This window comes from Heterodontus francisci, chromosome 1, assembly GCF_036365525.1.
Source record: "Heterodontus francisci isolate sHetFra1 chromosome 1, sHetFra1.hap1, whole genome shotgun sequence".
NCBI lineage: Eukaryota > Metazoa > Chordata > Chondrichthyes > Heterodontiformes > Heterodontidae > Heterodontus > Heterodontus francisci.
The window spans coordinates 59,928,906-59,945,469 of NC_090371.1; the positions used below are offsets into that span (position 1 = coordinate 59,928,906).

The window sequence follows — 16,564 nt, forward strand, 5'->3', positions numbered from 1 at the left end:
TTGTTCCCTTCCAAGTCACGCATCATCCTAACTTGGAACTATATTGCCATTCCTTCACTGTCGCTGGGTCAAAATCCTGGAAGACTCTTCCTAACAGAACTGTTGGTGTACCTAAACCACGAGCTTGATTTTGAAACACAGCTTGGGCTGTGATCAGAGGCAGGTGAGCGCTAAAAATAGTGCTGCCGACCTGCGTGCCAGTTCCCCGCCTCTAGGTTATTTTCGTGGAGGCAGGATGGGGGTTGGCAGGGCTGCCAGCCCACATGTGGCATTTAGCCGATGCAAGTAATTGAGCCACTTAAGTCCAATTAAAAGATGCCAACTGGGATTTTCCTGTCGGCCTCAGGTTCCCGCAAGCGGTTGGGGGGGGTTGCTGTCCATGCATAGAAGCGGTCTCCCCTTGGCAGACCAGGGGGCCCGAACTCCAGGCAGGCCTAGAGGCCCTCCCTGCCTGCCTTGGAGCAGCAGCAACTGCAGGCTGCCCTGTATTGGGGCTCCCCACCCCACCAAACAGTGGTGGAGTGGCTACAAAAGCCATTTTTTACTTTAAATTTAAAGAAGTTGGAAAGTGTGTGCCTGCATTTTGAAGTGCCCTCTCCCTCACCTACCTACGGTTGCAGCGTGCTGCTCCTTTCATGCTGGAAGGCCTCTGAACATGTCCACCATTCTTAATTGGACAGTGAGTCCACCGTCTAGCTATTAACTGGCCATAGATCACTGTAGGCAGCAGTACAGTTAGATAAGGTGGTTAGGAAGGCATATGGGATACTTGCCTTTATTAGCCGAGGCATAGAATATAAGAGCAGGGAGGTTATGATGGAGCTGTATAAAACACTAGTTAGGCCACAGCTGGAGTACTGTGTACAGTTCTTTTCGCCGCACTATAGGAAGGATGTGATTGCACTGGAGGTTGCAGAGGAGATTCACTAGGATGTTGCCTGGGCTGAAGCATTTCAGCTATGAAGAGAGACTGGATAGGTTAGAATTGTTTTCCTTAGAGCAGAGAAGGCTGAGGGGAGACCTGATTGAGGTATAGAAAATTATGAAGGGCATAGAAAGGGTAGATAGGAAGAAATGTTTTCCCTTAGCGGAGGTGTCAATAACCAGGGGGCAGAGATTTAAGGTAAGGGGCAGGAGGTTTAGAGGGGATTTGAGGAAAAATGTTTTCACCCAGAGGATGGTTGGAATCTGGAACACACTGCCTGAAGAGGTGGTAGAGACAGGAACCCTCACAACATTTAAGAAGTATTTAGATGAGCACTTGAAACGCCATAGCATACAAGGCTACAGGCCAAGTGCTGGAAAATGGGATTAGAATCGATAGATGCTTGATGGCCGGCACGGACATGATGGGCTGAAGGACCTGTTTCTGTGCTGTATAACACTATGATTCTCTCTATGACCTCGGGGAAAATCACAATGAGTGACTGGTTCCCACACAGTATGGCTTCTAACTCACATTTAAGCCTGACAGCGGGGTTTAGAAGCCTGCGGGGAAAATCCTGTCCCGTAAAGACGGCAGCAGTTCAAGAAGGCAGCTCATCACCACCTTCTCAGGGGAAATTAGGGGCTTGCCAGTGATGTCCGTATCCCATACACAGATTAAAAAAAGAGATATTAGGACAGATGACCAAAAGCTTGGTCAATGGGGTAGGTTTTAAGGAGAATCTTGAAGGAAGAAAGAGAGATATCGGGAGGAAATTCCAGAGCTAAATGCATTGGAAGCTGAAGCCACAGCTACCAATGGTGGAAGGATAAAAATCGGGGATACTCGAGGACAGAATTAGTTGAGCACAGATATCTCAGAGGGTTGAGTGGCTGGAAGAGATTACAGAGATAGGGAGGGGTGAGGCCATTGAGGAATTTGAAAATGCAGATGAAAAATTTTAAATCAAGCCAATGTTGGTCAGTGATCATGAGGTGATGGGTGAATGGAACTTGGTGCGAGTTAGGACACAGGCAGCAGAGTCTTGGATGAGCTAAAGTTTATAGAGGGTAGAACGTGTGAGGCAGCCAGCAGTGCATTGGAATAGTCAAGTCTACAGGTAACAAAGGCATTAATAGGGTTTTAGCAGCAGATCTGCTGAGGCAGGGGTGCAGTCAGGCAATGTTACAGAGGTAAAAATAGGCGGTCTTAGTGATGGCGTGGATATGTATTTGGAATCTCATCTCGGAGTCAAATATGACTCCAAGATTGTAATTGGTCTGGTTCAACCTCGGACAGTTGCCAAGGAGATGGATGGAGTCACTGACTAGGGAACGGAGTTTGTAGCAAGGACAGAAGATCTACCCAGTATTTAATTGGAGGAAATTCTGTACTGGATATCAGACAAGCAGTCTGACAGTTTAGTGATAGTGGAGGGACTGAGAGAGGTGGTGTTGAGGTAGATGTGGGAACTGACATTGTGTGTTCCGAAGTTGTTGCCGAGAAGCAGCATGTAGATAAGAAGTAGGAGGGGGCCAAGAATAGATCCTTGGGGGACATCAGAGGTAATCCTGCAGGAGCAGGAAGAGAAGCGATTGCAGGTGATTCCATGGCTATGATTAAATAGATTAGAATGCTATTGTCTTTAAATCCCTCATAGCTTTGATCCTCCCAATATGTGTAACCTCCTTTAGCACTATAACCCTTCCTCCCAAACTTTCTATTCCTTTCACTTTGGATCTTCTGCATTTCCTGTCTTCTTTATCTCCACTACTGGTGTCAATGCTTCCAGCAGCCTCATTCATAATCTCTGGGATTCCTCCCTAAATCCCTCAGCTAAAACAGTGTGGAACAAAACTGTTATCCAGGGGTATTTTCTGTTGTTGCTATTGGTATTTACTTATCTAAGTAATCGCGAAATATCTTCAGTTCAGGGTAGTCACTTTACACTGACTGCTAACCTATATCTCCATGTATTTTTACACTGTTGAAAGGTCACAGACCTGAAACGTGAACTCTGTTTATCTCTCCGCAGATGCTGAGTATTTCTAGCATTTTCTGATAATGTTTCAGTCTAGTACATATGTAAATTTCATTATAATATCTCTCCTTGATTTCAATGTAATAGTGCTCTGTTCTTTAAACCTGCATACTCAATACTTCAACACTTAGTTGAAATCAAGTCTCTGCTACTCAACTCCTTTCTTCCTGCTGTGAAACTTGTTACCCTCCTCAGTCTTTCCTGACTTTTTAAATTATGACATATTTCAAATGCAGGCTAGGCATCACTTGATTGCTTTCGCCTGATTTAGCTGCCTGCTCTGCAGATCATTTTATTTGGTGCTGTTCTGAAACTAAGGCCCTGATTTTTAACGCGGGACAGAAATTAAACTGGGGGATAGCAGGGCGAGAGGCAGGCATGCTATGAATTGGTGCCATGAGGCACCGACCATTTTAACTCCTAGACCTCATATACATGATCCTGGCCCAACTACCACCCGAATCTGGTGGGAATGATGTGGAAGCTGGCAGGGGAGGGGGTGTAAGAAATTGCAGGCTGCCAGTGGGGACCCCCAGAAATGATCCCCAGCATAAGGCTAGTGATGGGGCAGAGTCCAAACAGATCACAGTTTCAAGATGGGGAAGGGAAATCGGGATCATGGGAGACCCGAAGATTCCTTGTGGGACCCGGAGAAGCACTCCTGCTCATCATGGCCCACAACAAAACCTTTTATAAAAAAAAAAGTTACATTTTACTTACCTAGGCCTCTCTGACATTGAAACCTTTTCATGCCAGCTTCACTGGGCATGATTGGTAATGTGAATGAGCCACACAGCCAAAATAACGTCAGTGTCTAATACCATCAGCCCTCGACCTTTGCATCTCTCCTATTGGGGATGACGGCTCCAATGCACCTGTTAAGATGGCAGAAGGTGTGAATGCGATTTGGAGAAGCCGAAGGTGCTTCGATTTTAAATCCCTATTCTCGATGCACATTGGGGGAGGGGGGAGGGGGTGCGGTAAAATTGGGGCTTTCAGGTTTTCATTGAGCAAGCTAGATGGAGTACTAAAGCCTGTAGCATTTGGAACCACAACCATTAGTGGAAGTGAAAATGATCCTTATCTATCCTTTGTCACCTTCAGCTGACTTCTCTAATGTTCAGTATCACGGTCTCCTGACAGGAACTCTAACTGAACCAGCTCCAGCGACCCGGGTTCAATTCTGGTTACTGCCTGTGTGGAGTTTGCAAGTTCTCCCTGTGTCTGCGTGGGTTTTCGCCGGGTGCTCCGGTTTCCTCCCTCCACCAAAAGACTTGCAGGTTGATAGGTAAATTGGCCATTATAAATTGCCCCTAGTATAGGTAGGTGGTAGGGGAATATAGCGACAGGTGGGGATGTGGTAGGAATATGGGATTAGTGTAGGATTAGTATAAATGGGTGGTTGATGGTCGGCACAGACTCGGTGGGCCGAAGGGCCTGTTTCAGTGCTGTATCTCTAAATAAGAAATAAATATCACGTCTCACTCTGTTGGGCTCCACCCACAACTGACTGATCATGTGTGACACACATCACTTCCTCCGGTGATCTTCACTTACAGCTCCTTAAGTTGGTCTGTTCTTAAGGTTGTGCACGTCTGTTCTCTTACTCTTTGTGTAAAGCATCTTGGGTTGCTTTCTACATTAAAGGTCCGATATGAACGCAAAGTTGTTTGAGATAAATCAGGACATAGTGAATAAATGATGCTGAGCCTTGGTTTTAAAGGCATGAAGAGTATAAGGTTGAACTGTTGATATCATACTCTTTAATTTCTTTTGAATGATGGAGACATCTTGGTGCTCGTCTAAAAGTCAGAATTAATTTAGGTGACTGATAAATAAAATATAATGCAGTAGTCATCGTTCTTAATCTCCAGCATAGTTCTGTACATGGAGTAAAAAGCTTTAGCCTGCCTCTCAAAAGATAGAATAACTATTTGAGTAAACTGAAGATTATTGGAGTGATATCCTGTTTAATTTGCATTGCTTCAATTATAATTCATACAACAAGGTATATTCTCCAATCTGCCACATTCCCAGTGGATTTTCAACCAGTAATTAAACTCCAGGGGGAATACTAGATTTCCGTTGCTGAAATTATCAATTTTCATGCAAGAAATAGAAAACCAATTATGCAATATGTATAAATACCAGCAAGGAAAATCTAATTGCTGTATTTAGAGTTTAATATCATCTTCTGCAATAGATGTCTCAGGAAAGATTGCATGTTACATCCAGCTAAATGATTACTGAGGATGCCTGCATTTCCCTATAAAACCTTTGATTGCAAGTTATTTGTTGGAGGGAGCCTGTATTGGTGAAATTCATATGTTAGCAAGAATCAAGTGACAGAAGTTATGTCGATTGTCCGTGTTAATGAGTAATTTTCATTCAAAAATGATATCTTGAGTAACATATTTGTTGTTTGAAAGGTTAAACCTAAGCACATCTGTAATCCTAGACTAACCTCTTTTCTAATGTTTAACAACTTGCTCCTTCTCCTAAGATCAATGCCCAGTTTACTTCCCCACCTCATCTCCTTCCTTATTGAGTGAGGCTGTATGATAATTGCAGGCTGCAGGGGGGATTGTAAACTGGGTTAAAGTCCAGAGGAAGTGATGCAAAGCTAAGAGCAAAAACAAAATGAATGTTGCTTTTCATGAGCGACCTGATGTCACAATGTCTTAATGGAAAATGTTATTGAACCTAATATCAAATATCAACATTGACCAAGAGGTGCTGGGACAAGATGTTATGGCAAAATTGTTACAAAATTGAATGTTTCATTATTATCTCTGAAGCTTTATGAGTTGGATGATAAATGTGTTAATTAGGCAACATAGCAGGCATGTGAATCTGGCAGAAGAGAACATTTACTGGAATAGTGACTTCCCTTCAAAAGGGAATTGGATATACACTTGAAAAGGAAACAATTGTAGCGCTATGGAGGCAGATGGGGTAGTGGGAATAATTGGATAGCTCTTTCAAAGAGTCAGCACCACACAATGGGCCAAATAGTCTCCTCCTGTGCTGTAAGATTCAGGCAGGAGTCTTGTACGTTCAAAAGTTTATTTTTTAAAATCCTGCAGCAGTATTAAGTAGTTAGCACAGAATTCTGTTAATGCACAATAATACATGCACAGAGTTGTTGAAACAGACCTTAAAAACAGTGATCAATAGCTTTTGCAGCGATAGTGGCATAAAGTTTGCACATTTTTATATGGCCAACAGAAAGAATGCAGTTTAGGGTATTAGGTGGTATCTGGATTTGTATCTAGACCAGACTGCTGGGTTGTCCTCTGCTTGTTAGCCATGATGGATCTATGTGAAATTATTCTCAGTTCTGAATAGACATGCTGTTCCCATACATCAACCATCTAGGAGCCAGTGAGGTACTGTTGAAGTGGGCCAATCCCATTTGATTTCCCATTCTACATGGGGAAATGGCACAGTCATTGCCCAGTGTGTCTCACATTAAGAACTGAACAGAATAGGTAATCAACCTGAAAATGAAAAATAATGAGATATTGTAATGTATTTATGTTTCTCACAGCTGTAGTTTAACTCTGGTCTAATCCTTTCTAGTTCCTCAATGATAATTTAACAATTTTTCTGAAAGGAAAATGTCATTCAACTTTTAACCCTTCAATGGGAAATGATCATAAAAATTATGTTTGCTTGAAATTGCAAGTGGTTTAAGTAAATACTTAAAATTTAATAGCGAGACAGTTAAGTATTTTTAGAAGCAAGAGCTTTCTTTTTAAGGAAAATCTATTCCCTTCCCCATTCTTCTCTTACTGCACAACATCTGTGGTTGGACTGTCAATGTAACTCTGACTGGCCTCTGCTAGATGTGTGTCACAGCTTAAGCAACTCTCCCTCAAATTCTTCTCCTCTTACTGCATATTGCCTGGCATCTGCTCATGCTTTCCGAAAGCACCATAGCTAAGTTAGGGATATAAGGGATGCAGTGGAACATCATGTAAGTGTTATATCTTCCTGCCTCATCTGCATCTAATCTGTTTAACAATTATCCCACTAGTTAGTGTAAGTGAGCTGGGATGGGTAGAAATGCCTAGAGCTGACTAAATTTGGGAGTGCAAATATTGCAAATGGGAGCTTCAGCTCATTCCATCTACAGTATTTTTGTTCCTGAAATGATCTGAATGTGCCTTTTACAGATGAAAATTATGAAGTTATTAAAAGGATCTTTTAAAATTTATGGACAGGTGAGAATAAAAAGTATGATTAAAGTGGTATTGACAAAAGTAATTGTACATTGAGAGTATTTTTAAAAGCACATAGAAACATAGAAAATAGGAGCAGGAATAGGCCATTCGGCCCTCCGAGCCTGCTCCGCTATTCATTATGATCATGGCTGATCATCCAACTCAGTAACCTGTTCCTGCTTTCTCCCCATACCCTTTGATTCCTTTACACCCAAGAGCTATATCTAACTCCTTCTTGAAAACATACAATGTTTTCGCCTCAACTGCTTTCTGTGTTAGTGAATTCCACAGGCTCACCATTCTCTGGGTGAAGAAATTTCTCCTCATCTCAGTCCTGAAAGGTTTACCCCGTATCCTTAGACTATGACACCTGGTTCTGGACTCCCCCACCATGAGGAACATCCTTCCTGCATCTACCCTGTCAAGTCCTGTTAGAATTTTAGAGGTTTCTCTGCGATCCCCCCCTCACTCTTCTGAACTCCAGCGAATATAATCCTAACCGACTCAATCTCTCCTCATCCGTCAGTCCCGCCATCAAGGAATCAGTCTGGTAAACCTTCGCTGCACTGCCTCTATAGCAAGAACATCCTTCCTCAGATAAGGAGATCAAAACTGCACACAGTATTCCAGGTGTGGCCTCAACAAGGCCCTGTATAATTACAGCAAGACATCCCTGCTCCTGTACTCGAATTCTCTCACTATGAAGGCCAACATACCATTTGCCTTTTTTACCGCCTGTTGGGCCTGCATGCTTACCTTCAGCGACTGGTGTACGAAAACACCCAGGTCTCGCTGCATATTGCCCTCTCAGTTTATAGCCGTTCAGATAATCTGCCTTCCTGTTTCTGCTACCAAAGTGGATAATCTCACATTTATCCACATTATACTGCATCTGCCATGCATTAGCCCACTCACTCAACTTGTCCAAATCACCCTGAAGCCTTTCTGCATCCTCCTCACAACTCGCCCTTCCACCCAGTTTTGTCACCTGCAAATTTGGAGATATTACATTTAGTTCCCTCATCTAAATCATTAATATATATTGTGAATAGCTGGGGTCCTAGTACCGATCCCTGCAGTACCCCACTAGTTACTGCCTGCCATTTATCCCTACTCTTTGTTTCCTGTCTGCCAACCAATTTTCTATCCATCGCAATCCACTACCCCCAATCCCATATGCTTTAATTTTACACGCTAATCTCTTATGTGGGACTTTGTTGAAAGCGTTCTGAAAGTCCAAATAAACCACATCCACTGGCTCCCCCTCATCAACTCTACTAGTTACATCCTCAAAGAATTCTAGTAGATTTGTCAAGCATGATTTCCCTTTCGTAAATCCATGCTGACTCTGCCCGATTCTGCCACTGTTTATCTAAGTGCTCTGTTATAAAATCTTTGATAATGGACTCTAGAATTTTCCTCACTACTGACATCAGGCTGACTGGTCTATAATTCCCTGCTTTGTCTCTACCTCCCTTTTTAAATCGTGGAGTTACATTAGCTACCCTCCAATCTGTAGGAACTGTTCCAGAGTCTATAGAATCGTGGAAGATGACCACCAATGCATCCACTATTTCTAGGGACACTTCCTTAAGTACTCTGGGATGCATACCATCAGGCCCTGGGGATTTATTGGCCTTCAATCCCATCAATTCCCCCAACACCATTTCTCTATTAATACTGATTTCCTTCAGTTCCTTGCTCTCACCAAACCCTGTGTTCCCCAACATTTCTGGAATGATATTTATGTCCTCCTTTGTGAAGTCAGAACCAAAGTATGCATTTAGTTGCTCAGCCATTCTTTGTTCCCCATAATAAATTCCCCTGTTTCTGACTGTAAAGGACCTACATTTGTCTTCATCTATCTTTTTCTCTTCACATACCTATAGAAACTTTTACAGTTAGTTTTTATGTTCCCCGCAAGCTTGCTCTCGTACTCTATTTTTCCCTTCTTAATCAATCCCTTGGTCCTCCTTTACTGAATTCTAAACTGCTCCCAATCCTCAGGTCAGTTGTTATTTCTGGCAGATTTATATGCCTCTTCCTTGGATCTAATGCTATCTGTAATTTCCCTTTTAGCCATGGTTTGGCTACCTTCCCCGTTTTACTTTTGCGCCAGACAGGGATAAACAATTGTTGCAGTTTATCCATGCGCTTTTTAAATGTTTGCGATTGCCTATCCACCATCATCCCTTTAAGTAACATTTCCCAATCCGTTATAGCCAACTCGCGCCTCATACCTTCATAGTTTCCTTTACTAAGATTCAGGACCCCAGACTCAGAATCAATTATGTCACTCTCCATCTTGATGAAGAATTCTATCATATTATGGTCGCTCATCCCCAAGGGGTCTTGCACCACTAGATTGTCAATTATTCCTGTCTCATTACACAATACCCAGTCTCGGATGGCCTAGGCTCAACGTATTGGTCCAGAAAACCACCCCGTATACACTCCAAGAATTCCTCCTCTACGATATTATGACTAATTTGATTTGTCCAATCTATATGCAGATTAAAGTCACCATAATTACAGATGTTCCTTTATCGCATGCGTCTCTAATTTCCTGTTTAATGCCATTCCCAACATCACCGCTACAGTTTGGGGGTCCATATACAACCCCTACTAACGTTTTCTGCCCCTTAGTGTTTCTCAGCTCTACCCATACAGATTCCACATCGTCAGAGCTGATATCTTTCCTCACTATTGCGTTAATTTCCTCTTTAACCAGTAATGCAACTCCACCGCCTTTTGCTTTTTGTCTGTCCTTCCTAAATACGGAATACAGTGTATGCAGACTTGTTTACAAAAAAAGCTGGGACAGTTGGAAGTTGTTGTTCATCCTTCGAGGCGAAGATGACCATGTTTATGATCTGGGGCATTTGGTAGAGTTCCGGTAGGTAAGTAGCTGACTGCTAAGGCCAATCTGCACCCGGAGGGTTCTGTTGCAAATAGGGCAGGATACTGCAGACGATTGAGTTTTGGACAAGCTGCTGGCTTGGGATTTCCTTTACTTGCATTTTCTCTCTGCCTCTGATATGAGTTTGCTTTTGAAGAAGGCCAAATCCTTTTTTAATTGGTTGTGCCAGGTGCAGTGATCCTGGATGAACTTCTCCCAGGAGTATAATGCGAAGGCCTAACAGCAGTAATAATGATATCAAAATTCCCAAGTGAAGTCTTCAGAGCGTCCTTGTAATGCTTCCTTTGACCATCATGCGAGCGCACCCCAGACTCGAGCTTGCCGTAGAAGATTTGCTTTGGTCAGCAAATGTCAGGCATTCTAGCTACATGACCAGCCCAACTCAGTTCTGACTGTCTCACTATAGTGTGGATGCTTGGCATGCCAGCTTGGGTGAGCACTTAAGTGTCTGGTATTTTGTCCTGCCATCTTCAGAAGCTTCCGAAGGCAGCTCAAGTGAAAGTGGTTGAGCTTCTGGGCAGGACGCTGGTACACCGTCCAATCTCAGGGCAGCTGAATTTCTCCATTACCTTTCAAAGGCCCCCACGACTGACTGTGTTGAAGGCCTTAGTCAGGTCAACAAATGTGGTGTAGCGATCCATGTTCTGTTATCATTTCTTCTGGAGCTGTCTGACTACAAACACCATAATCACTGGTTCCTCGACCTGTTCTGAAACCGTACGGACTCTCTGGCAACAGATCCTGGTTGAGATGATGCACTAAGAGGTTCAGCAGGATTTGGGCAAAGATTCTGTCTGTAATGGAGAGGAGTGAGATTCCTCTGATTGTCGAAAGACTCCTATCTTGTGGCAAAGCTGCAGGAGCTGATGCTATCCTTGCTGAAGTCTACAAGGCTGGAGGTCAATGCCCGGTCAAAAAGCTCACTGAACTCCTTCAGTCTATGCGGGAGCAAGGAACCATCCCGCAAGAATACAAAGATGCCTCCGTTATCCACCTGTACAAGCAGAAAGGAACTTGCCAATTGGTAGCTAAGATGCTAATGAACTACTTATCAGCAATTTATGAGCTTGTCTCAGCAATCAAACAAAAAACATCTTGCACCTATCATTGGATCCTTTTTTCTGGCTGTCAGTGGCGAGAGATAAACCAAGAGACAGCCACAGAACAATCAATTTTTTTCTTGTTTGAAACAGAATACCATGAGAATACCCTCTGAAGTGGGAGTTAGGGATAAATCAGACTTGCCTGTATCACACACATCCTGAGAAAAACAATTTAAAACTATAAATATATTCAAGAAGGAAATAGATATATTTCTTAAAGCCAAAGGGATCAAGGGATATGGGGAGAAAGCGGGAACAGGGTACTGAATTAGACGATCAGCCATGATCTTTTTTGAATGGCGGAGCAGGCCTAAAGGACCGAATGGCCTACTCCTGCTCCTATTTTCAATGTTTCTATGTTCAAAAAAAAAACAGGAGAGTTGTATTTGGGCATTGGTGTTGCAAGATCCTTATATATCTTCATTCAAGATATCCATGTTAAATATCGCACTTAATTTATACTACACTAAGATAACATATTTGTCCCTGGAGGCAGAGAGTACAAGCTCATGAGGTAGTTTGTGCCTTCCTGCTGGAGGCATAGTGCCATAGGCAGCAACTGTAAATGCAGTTGTTATATTCCTGGTCGTCTAAGCCTTCAGCAGAGTCAGAAGATCTGCAGTCAGAATTGGAATATTGCAAATTTGACCTTTAGAGTAACTGAGCATGAGTGTTTGTTTATTTTTGGTGTTGAGTTGGTTTCTAAATCCATCCTGGAGTATGAACAGGGAAAATGAAACAGAGAACTGGATAAGTACCTGGAGAGAGATTTGTTAAGGTGGCGCAGTGGTTAGAACCGCTGCCTCACAGCTCCAGTGACCCGGGTTCAATTCTGGGTACTGCCTGTGTGGAGTTTGCAAGTTCTCCCTGTATCTGTGTGGGTTTTCTCCGGGTGCTCCGGTTCCTCCCACAGCCAAAAGACTTGCAGGTTGGTAGGTAAATTGGCCATTATAAATTGCCCCTAGTATAGGTAGGTGGTAGGGAAATATAGGGACAGGTGGGGATGTGGTAGGAATATGGGATTAGTGTAGGATTAGTATAAATGGGTGGTTGATGGTCGGCACAGACTCGGTGGGCCGAAGGGCCTGTTTCAGTACTGTATCCCTAAACTAAACTAAACTAAATATGACAGGTATTGTGTGATATGATATTTCTTGGAGACAGAGACTGACCAGATAGATTGCAAAGGTTTTTTTCCAGTCCCCTTTTTTTCTACTGCAAGATTTTGAAAAACCATGACGTTCAATTATAAAGGAATATGAGAGGTCTCCATGTGCCTTTTGTCTCACTAAAAGTGTGATGGTCATTAGGTTTATTTTGGACTTTAAAAAAAAAAATTCACTCTTAAGAAAAATATGATTAAATGGAATATAATGTGAAGGCCTAATAGAAGTAATAATGAGTGACAAGTCATTCATTTGCCTGTGTCTTAACATGACAGGTTTGCCATGGGATTCTTTGCCTCATGTCAGAACAATAACTGATCCATTGAAATCTTTTGGATGGACATGCCTCATTAATAGACATTGTGTAAACAAATCCTCTATGATACTTCTGCTTAATTTATATTGCAAACCAGCAGAGTGAATAAAAGTAGTGTTGTTGGTGTTCCTCTTTGGGTACCTGATAGATGCAGCATCCTGAGAAGCTTCTGTAAGAGCTGAGTGCTCAGATTTCCTTCCTTGCACTGTTTGCATGTGCCATCAGTACTCGGTACATGTTTTGTCCCCTGGCAGGACCTTGCGTAAGATTCGGGTTAGAGGAGGGTGAGAAAAAGAGTGTAGCTGCAGGCTGGAGAGGGCTAAGGCTATGCATTTGGATTCTGGAGTTGGTCCTTTTTAGGTTTCTGCTGGAGTGTAACATCCAGAAGACCCCGGGACTGTAAGATCATCGATAGGGGGGGTGCGGGGAGAGGGGAGGCAGTGAAGCGAGTCCTGGCCTAGTGATGTAAATTTGAGTTTGAGCAGGAAATTCTCGGGCATTTTAGTGAGGGCAAAGACTTGATAGAATGACTGTCCATCCCTTTGTGCCAGCTATGGCTCAGTTGGTAACACTCTCGCCTCTGAGTTAGAAGGTTGTGGGTTCAAGTCGCACTCTAGGACTTGAGCGTGACAATCTGGGCTGACACTCCAGTGCAAAACCGGAGGAGTGCTGCACTGTTGGAGGTGCTGTCTTTCAGTTGAGAAGTTAAACTGAGGCTCTGTCTCTCCCCTCAGTGGATGTGAAAGGTTCTGTGGCACTGTTTCGAAGAAGAGCAGGGGAGCTAATTCAGGAGTCCCAGGCAATGTTTATCCCTTAATCAACATCACAAAAACAGATTATCTGGTCATTATCACACTGCTGTTTGTGGGAGCTTGTGTGTAAATTGGCTGTCACATTTCCGACATTACAACAGTTCCGCACTGGAAAATGTTATCAATTTTGCTTCCAGTTTCCACCCTTCTCTCACCTTTTACATGGTCCATCTCTGACACTTTGCTTCCCTTCCTCAACTTCTCTGTCTCCATCTCTGGGGATAGACTGTCCACTAATATTCATTATAAGCCCACTGACTCCCACAGCTACCTCAAATACACTTCCTCACACCCTGCTTCTTGTAAGGACTCCATTCCATTCTCCCAATTGCTCCATCTCCGGAGAATCTGCTCTGATAATGCAACCTTCCACAACAGCGTTTCTGATATGTCTTCCTTTTTCCTCAACCGAGGATTCCCCTCACTGTGGTTAACAGGACCCTCAACCGTTCTGCCACCTCCAGCATGATGCCACCACCAAATGCATCTTCCCCTCCCCTGTTAGCAGTCCGAAGGGATAGTTCCCTCCGCGATAGCCTGGTCCACTCCCCCATTACCCCTGACACCTCGTCCCCTTCCCACAGCACCTTCTTATTGCAATCGCAGGAGGTGTAATACCTGCCCTTTTACCTGCTCTCTCCTCACTGTCCAAGGCCCCAAACACTCCTTTCACGTGAAGCAACGATTTACTTGTGCTTTCAATTTAGTGTACTGTATTCGTTGCTCACAATACGATCTCCTCTACACTGGGGAGATCAAACGTAAATTAGGTGACCGCTTTGTGGAAAACCTCCATTCAGGCCGAAAACATGACCCTGCGCTTCTGATTGCTTGCCATTTCAACACACCCCCTGCTCTCATGCCCACAACTCTGTGTCCTGGGCCTGCTGCAGTGTTCCAGTGAACATCAACGTAAGCTCGAGGAACAGCACCTTATTTTCCGATTAGGCACACTACAGCCTACCGGACTGAACATTGAGTTCAATAATTTCAGAGCATGATTGGCTGTTTTTTATTTTTATTTTATTTTGTTTCATCATTTTTTTACCATGTGCCTGCCTACTCTTTTTTCATGTTTGTGCTTTTGGCTAGGGCTGCTCATTGTTCTGTCATTAACACTCTCTCTGCACTAATGCTTTGTCTTTCACCACACCCTTATTGCACTCTCTTTGCCTTTGCTCCATGACCTCCTTGTTGGTTAATCTCTCCGGCCCTCTCTGTCTCATCACACATCTTCCCTTTTGTTCTCTTTACCACCACCTCCCCCCCCCCCCCCCCCCCCCACCCCCCCAAACCCCTGCTTTACTTGTTTAAAACCTATTACATTTCTAACCTTTGCCAGTTCTGATGAAAGGTCACAGACCTGAAACGTTAACTCTGCTTCTCTCTCCACAGATACTGCCAGACCTGCTGAGCATTTCCAGCATTTTCTGTTTTTATTTGATTTCCAGCATCCGCAGTATTTTGTTATTTTAGTTGTTGTGCTTTTTAACCTGTGTGAACCTTGATGGAAAGTAAAGCCACCAAACCTTTTGGAAACAAACAACAACTTGCATGTGCCCAATTTTAAAGGGAAACTGTTTGCTTTAGACCCTTTCCCAAGTATTGCTTGCTCTGAGAGAAATTGTTGGTGCTGAACACTTGCCCTTGCATTACGCAATCGCTCTCTGAGGATATTGCATAAGAATATTTATTTATTTTTGGAAATTATGCAGCAGAAGGGAATTGTTGTGCATGTTTGCATGTGTTTATTGTACAAAACTAGAGTCCAGTCCAGCCAGCAGGGTTTAAACACCATTTTCTATATAGCTAATAGGAATTTTGTATTAAATGGTATAAGATTCAAAGTGGACTTACATTCTTTTTTGTTTGTTTTCCCCTCTCCCCAAAGGCACTGAATCTTGCTTGATTACAATTCTACAGATACCGTTCGCCCAGTGGGATCTCAGCGTGCTTCACGTATACAAAGCCAGTAAGTGTCCATTCTTCATATATGAACTTGACTGCTGTGTGTCAGCAGGCTGTTACCATGGAAGGAATCATAGGCCTAAATCCTTTCCTAGCTGGTAACCAATATCAATAAGCAAATATCACCTTACTGTTCTAACAGCAGTCAAGAGTAGGAACCTGTCCTGTTTTTCCCTCTCCCTAACCTGCCCTTGCCAAGATCTACTAATTCAGTTAACCTGAGTCAGGTATTGTTGGCCTACCCAATGTATGAACTTTGCATGTTCCAGAGTAAGGCTACTGTTACAAGTAAGTGGTTCTGTTTGCTTTAAGAGATAACACTGCCTTGCATTTTTTTGGAAATCTGCCTTACACCAAGTGAAAGCTCAGAAACTGTACATAAAATTACACAGTCATGATTCAATAAAAACAAATAGTAAAGACATTTACAATCTAACATTTGTCATAAATGGGAGTGTCAAAATTGCTAAAGGAAGTCAATTGAAAAGATATTAACCTTTTCAACAATTCTGATTTCCCCTTCTTGGTTTGTTTGTGATCCAGCTGTGATCTTTTGAACCACCTTTCTTCTGGTCTTCACAGTTATTAAAATCTCTAATTGCATCAGTGCATAAAATAACAGTCACAGATAAATTAGGGACTTGTAAGGACTGATTCACCTAGCTTGGGGGCTTAAGCTTGAGGCTTTGACTGAATGCAGAGTTACTCTGCACCTGAGATAATTTGTCTCTAATGTACAGTGCTGTATATATAAACTTTAGATGAAGAGTACTTTGCTCAATTTTCAATATAGGGGTGTAACTATTCAGTGGGGCTTTCTGCTCCTAAACTAACATGTACCATACAATTTGGGGTTACAGGCTTTAGCTCCACACAGGCCTATAAACCAAACCTTTTGATCTTGTTGGATGGGAGGAGTGTGATTTGTGGAGTGAGTAATGAGTGTGCTACACACTATAGCCAGTAGCAGCCACCAGGCATCAATGATTTTGATGCAATATTGTGCAAAATGTTTGCTCCAGCAGGAACACATTCTCATAAAATGCAGAGGGATAAAATTGTACACTATCTATTGATAGATCATTCC

At 42.9% G+C, this 16,564-nt stretch overlaps 1 protein-coding gene across 4 annotated transcripts in view; it reads left to right on the forward strand.

Moving 5' to 3' along the window:
• The window catches only part of znf532 (zinc finger protein 532), a 259,899-nt gene that overhangs the window by 52,481 nt on the left and 190,854 nt on the right, over window positions 1-16,564 (forward strand). For 3 of the 4 annotated variants that reach the window (XM_068031104.1, XM_068031094.1, XM_068031142.1), the window contains exon 2: window positions 15,401-15,481. The gene's annotated coding sequence lies outside the window, so the exon portion shown is untranslated. Of the gene's footprint in view, window positions 1-9,949; window positions 10,089-15,400; window positions 15,482-16,564 lie in introns of those variants that run through there. The other variant, XM_068031114.1, reaches the window with a different exon arrangement.